This window comes from Garra rufa, chromosome 11 (assembly GCF_049309525.1).
Source record: "Garra rufa chromosome 11, GarRuf1.0, whole genome shotgun sequence".
NCBI classification, from domain to species: domain Eukaryota; kingdom Metazoa; phylum Chordata; class Actinopteri; order Cypriniformes; family Cyprinidae; genus Garra; species Garra rufa.
The window spans coordinates 5676822-5683184 of NC_133371.1; the positions used below are offsets into that span (position 1 = coordinate 5676822).

The window sequence follows — 6363 nt, forward strand, 5'->3', positions numbered from 1 at the left end:
AATGCAGCTTCAAAGAGCTCTAAATAATTCCAGTCTTATCTAGCAAAACGATCGGTTATTTTCTAAAAACATTTACAATTTATACACTTTTTAATCTCTACAACAAGAAAATAATTTTTACTTCCATCTTGATTTAAGAATTTTCAGATATTTTGACTGGAAACAAGACAAAAAATCTAAGTAAGAAAAGCATTTTTTTTGCTGTGCAGCGCTTAGAGCGCCGATTGTTTCTATAGCAACTGGGACTTCTAAAGCACGGGCGGAGCGGGGGGGTGGCTAATTGGGCTTAAGCCCCGAATGTTTTGTCAAAAGCCCCGAATCTTTTAGGTTTTTAGCGCAATTTTCCACCGGACAAAATTGCGATTGTTAACTCATGATTTCTGTTCTGTCTGTGCGCACCAATCTTGCACTTCTATCTACTCCTCAACCAGACCACCTAGAGACTTCGGGTTTTCGGCATTATGTTAAGGAAGGTCTAATCTCGGGAACGCACAAAAAAAATCCAGGAAAACATTTACTATCTCTTAGTGTTGTGATCCCATGACGTGAGAAAATTGCACTTAAACACTCACTGAATTTTTATTACTTGTTTAAAATAACTTCAACTTTGTTTCATTTCCTCTTGTAGGCTCTACTGGGTGAATTTTTTGTTTTGTTTTTGTTTTTTTACTGAGTACCCTAACTATCATCATTTTCCCAGATAGTGTATAGATTTTTAGGCATTCTATTGTCTCAAACAGCCTGAAAAATAGTGCACTTAGCTGACGTAATTGGGAAAAAATCTACATGGGGGAGCATGCCCCCGGACCCCCCTAGGTTTGGGATAAGCCCCGAATGTTTACATCGTCTGGCTCCGCCCCTGTTCTAAAGACTTTACTAACCAACGATTGGCTCTTTCATTAAGAAGGCGGGGCTTCGGATTGAGGTGTTTTGTTGTAGAATGTAATGATGAACATAGCAGTTGTCATCTACTCCCGACATCTGAGCCACTAAAGATGCAGAGGATAACGTTACTTTCGTTTTTCAAAGGAAAGCGCCAATCCCGATCTACATATGCATCTATGTTTGTGCGAATCATTTGTGATGCAGTTTCACCCACAGCAGAAGTGAGTATAAGGGTTTTTTATGCATCTTTGCAAACGGCCTTTCTTAATAATGTGCTTGTTGGCAAGTTTTGCCGCTAAATGCGTCTAAATGCAGCTAAAGTAAACATTACGGCTCATAATCCCACAGCAGAGAGGGGCGGGGCGAGCAGAGCTCATTAGCATTTAAAGGGACCATGCAATAAAACAAGTTGATATTTTGCAGAGCTGATTTTGACAAGGTAAAGGGGTGTTTTTTTTACACTGCTATTGAGAATTTTTAACCAAAGTATATTATAGACTTTTCATTAAGACCCTAAAGAATCATATCAACTTGTGGAAAATGGGCATCTGATGACCCCTTTAACTTAGTGGCCTGTGTTTTATCTTGCACTATTTCACAGGCTCCATTAGTAGAGTGTCCAGTATTGAACTGTCTTGCAAAACAGTACATCCCAACTGAATTTCTTCATCAACTGAAACTGAGCTACTACACTATCTTCCGACAAGAATGATGAATCAGCGATGGAAGTGTTGTCCTCGGCTATGGCAACAGATTCTTCATTACGTTCAAATGCCACGGAGGTAGAAGAACCTTGAGTAACATACCCATCTGCTCTTTGAGTTTCTGTCCTCTTGCAAGAAAGATACAGTCTCAGCATCTTTACCTTCCTTATACTGTAATGCGCACCCAGCATTGTTTGTGGGTCTAGTTCTTCTTTTGTAAAGTCTCTTAATTTCAGCTCAAATTCATTTATATCCCTTAGCTTATTTTTTCCATTTGGAAAGAACAGCTCTTTGCCAACCTCCAAACGTTCTGCAATGGTAGCACTCTTTGAAGCCTTTAAGTGTCTGGTTCCACCACCTCGCTTTTCTTTGATTTGGACAAAGGTGCCACGGACCTCTTTAAACAGACCCTTTTGGAAACTTCGCTCCTTTTTCTGGGCATTTGTGTTTCCACTGAGTTTTTCTGAACAATTATCACAATGCTTCCTTTTTCTGTCCCACTTTCCTTACAATTTTGACATGAGGTTTTCCGTGGCTTTAGATCCTGTGGCGTTTCCTTCTAATGCAGCTACTTCTCTTCTCCAGTACTGTCTTATCGCTATTCTGTCTCCAAATCTGGGGACATATGTCAGTAGCTGCTCATCTGACATATTGATTGCATAGTAGTCAATCTAAAAGAAAAGTGGAAAAATATGAAGCCTGCAAAAGCTTTCTTTATTTCATTAAATGGATTGTTCACTTGAATGAATTATAACAGAATTTTTATTTTTGACTAACATTTTAATTAAATCAAATTAAATGTATTACTCATTTTATTATCCCTTATATTCGCCCATTTATTTATTTTTGACCAACAGATGGTGCAATTTCACTTTGATTCCTTTCTAATGGATATTATCATAAATTGTTAAACTATATTTTCTGGTACTAAAACATTTTTATGAATGTATTTACTATATGTGAAGCTGAACTGTCTTGTGTAAGTAGATGATCTTTAATCACAAGAAATAAGTAGCACGGGTATATTTGTAGCAATAGCCAACAATACATTGTATGGGGCAAAATGATCGATTTTTCTTTTATGCAAAAAAAACCATCAGGATATTAAGTAAAAATCATGTTTCAAGATTTCCTACTGTAAATATTTTTAAAACTTATTTTTAGTAATATGCAATGCTAAGTGTTTTATGTGGAGAACTTTAAAAGTGATTTTCTGAATTTTTAATCCAGAGTTGTATCTCGACCAAATATTGTCCTATATCATATCAAATCATACATTAATGGAAAGTTTTCAAAAGATCCCAAATGTAAAAAAATGACCCGTATGACTGGTTTTGTGGTCCATGGTCACATATTTCCTCGCTGGAAGAGTGAAAACCTAAGTTTGCTTCATGTTGTGAATGTGAAATAATACATCAATTATAACATTGCATTCAGCCAGAGAGATGACAACATGGAATGACAACATAACCTGTACTGCTTTGTATTGCTTTTTACCTTCTCCCCCTTAGAAACACTGATAGAGTCGCTTCATCCAACTCTCTATTTTTAGAAAATCCTCCATTTAAAAAAATAAACAATGCAATGTATCCAGGTGGTTGGTTGAATCTGCCGACAAAGACTGGGGGCGACAAATCCATGGGCAAAACATGTATGGCACCAGTATTCCTGGTCTAGGAGGAATACAAAGGACATTTTGAAAATGGGGACTTTCTTGGAGTCAAACTTTGGTAAACTTTTAGTATGTTTTTAAGTACATCTGATACTACTGTAAACCACTGAGAAACCTTTTGTTAGAATTTTTTTGGGGTCAAGCCATATTTGCAGCTGACTAAAACCTGAGCGCACGGATTGGAAATTCATGGGTACGGTTTATTAATCAATGGGCATGATTTGTTAAACCGAAGGAACAGTTTAAGATTCGTGACTACGGTTTATAAACTGAGGGGACGAATTGCAAAACCGTCGGCACTGATCGTTTTTTTTCTCCTACAGGTGACGCCATGGGCTCCGTAGTATTCTCATGATAAACATGGCCAAAGTTTCAAAAAAAGCGATTGTATAACATAGCATTTCTGTGCCGAATACACACTTCAGGGTTTCTTACATTTTTTAATTTTTATTTTTTTATTATGCAATTATGCACATATTAATACAAATATATACATCTCACAACAGAATAGAATAATAGGGTATACATAGAGAGAGAGAGAGGAAAAAACAAACAAAAAAAGTGCATGCATGGGTAAAAAAGATTCATGGCAGTGACAAAAGAAAACTGTAAACATTCAATTGACCAAATTAAAATGACACAGTGCTTCATAGGCCTTCTTAGCTTTTCTGTTTCTAATATTTTTTAAAATAGTAAAAATGTTCACAATTGGCTTCGCTTTAGCCAATTTCTTAACATGAATGTGATATTTTCCAAGTAAAACAATTAATTAAAAATTAATTAAAAAGAAACTGTACTTTTAGAATCAATGGTATCTTATACAAAAAAAAAAAATACAACATCATACATTTCTATTTGTATTAATGAACCAAACATCCTAGAAAGGAAGTTAGAGACATCAGAGTATACACATTGAAAGAAAAGGAGACTCTTTAACAACACCACAAAATTCACAGTTTTCCAGATCCATCCAGGTTTCTTACAAGTTTCGGAAAGTTTTTTCTTCATGACGTCCTGAAGGGTGGAACTCCTTATATGGGCATTTCTCCCGAAAAAGCGCGCCCGTGCACACATCGACCAGAGCAAGTGCAAGAGCGCGCCCATCAACGCGCCTCATTCGGCTGAACGGGACTCACTCGGTAAGAATGTCTATAAAGACGTGTGGTTTTGGTTGTAAGGCAAAAATAACCGTGTTCAGCTTCCTGAAGAACTCAGCGTTACGTGAATAGTAGATGATTAAGTTTCTTTTTCCAGGGCAGATACAGAGTTTTACAAGTGTGTTTGTTGAGGAACGTTTTATAAAGGCCCAGTTCGACGCTGGATTTGCACATCGTTTGATACTGAAAGATGGAGGGGTCCCAGCTATAAAATATCCCAGTTATGATTCAGAACTGCAGATGGTAAGTGAAACGGCATCAAATGTGTTTCATTGGCAATAGTGGTGGGGGATCGATCCTAATGTTGATAGTATTGATACCAGGATCGATCCGCCCACCCCTATCGGCAGGCTAGTATCTGTATCTAAAATAAAACAGTTTGTGTGTGTTTATAAATAAGACAAGACATTAAAATAATATGGTAAGAAACACCTGTTTCCAATATCAATCAGCAAAATGAGCGGTTTTGTACAGCTAAAGTTTGCTGGAAGCACATGAGACTGGAAGCCAGATCCATTAAACCTCTCGAATTTGGCCTTTTCATACAGTCTTTAACCGTGTCTTTAACCATTAAGCCACTTTAAACGTTTTCTTTATAATTCGTTTTCTATCAGAGGAAAACACTAACATGAATGCACTTTGTTCATATCCCGGGCTGCTTGCCTGCACATAATTTGCATCATCAGTATACTGAGTTTGGCCTTTTAATATTACTTTCTTAATGCATTAAGCCACGTTAAGTTTTTGTTTATAACTCTATAGGAGGTAAATGCTTAACATAAAACTATATGCATTGCTTTCATATTCTGGAGTCCTCTGCTTGCAAACTCCTTTTAGAAAGTCGAAGAATATCCACATAGTTTTAAGGTGAATGTAATATTACATTTACATTTAGACATTTAGCAGACGCTTTTATCCAAAGTGACTTACAAAAGAGGACCTAGAAGCATTGAGCAACAACATGCAAGTGCTATGACAAATCTCATTTAGCCTAATGCAGTACACACAGCAAGGGTTTTTGAAATTAGATAGATAGATAGATGGAATAAAAAAGAAGCAAGCTAGTGCATGCTTTTTTTTGTTAAAAAACAAGCAGTAAGTAAATGAATAGAGTAGTCTAAAAGATTAAAAAAAAATAAAGAATAGAATTAGAATAGAGGGTCAAGTCATATCAGCATTAGTTATTGTTAACACACAAAGTGTAATTGGTCATTTAAATGTATGTTTTTAAAAGGAAAAAGTATCAATATTGGTATCAGTATTGGCGATATTGGCCCTGTATTTACTTGCTTTCAGATCGATACCAAAATTCGCAGCATCGCCCATCCCTAGTTTGTGGCACTCGCTGGTCAAACTTTAGCTCTGCCGATGGTGCGCCTCCAGGAGCTCAGCTGTTTTCGTAGAGAATCGTAAAGCTGTATCTTTCTTTTGTAAATACAATCAAACTAAAGACTTTTTGGAGATATGAGGATGCAGTACTACTCTATAGGTACTCAAGATTAAAGTGAAACTGTGTGTTATATCCCCTTTAATGCGTTTCATGTTGGAACAACGAATAGAACATATTTTCCTACTCTTTGTATTTTTATGCGGTAATGGTACAATATTATCTAAATCAGTGTGATAAACGAGTTAGGTCAAAACGAATCCAAAAGTATTCTGATTATGATGTACTAACTACAATTTTTGCCATGTAATTTGGAATTAGTAACAGATTACAATTTGTAAGTCATCTACCCAGCTCTGTACTTGCCTTAGCAAACACCCGTAACAGAAGTAAATTATTCATCTGTGGTCATCCTGACAGAATTATCAACTGTGTCCTGAGCTTGTAACCGTTTCAAAACCGTTTGAGAGGAAGCCCAGCTTTCCCTCTTTTTCTCTCCGTTGCTTCTCCCTCCCTTTTCCAACCCCTCCCATCTCTCTCTCTCTCTAGAGCAGAGAG

General features: G+C 36.7%; 1 protein-coding gene across 1 annotated transcript in view; it reads left to right on the forward strand.

The window, feature by feature from the left end:
- rasa2 (RAS p21 protein activator 2) overlaps positions 1–6363 on the forward strand; it is a 162698-nt gene that overhangs the window by 114513 nt on the left and 41822 nt on the right. The window lies entirely within an intron of this gene.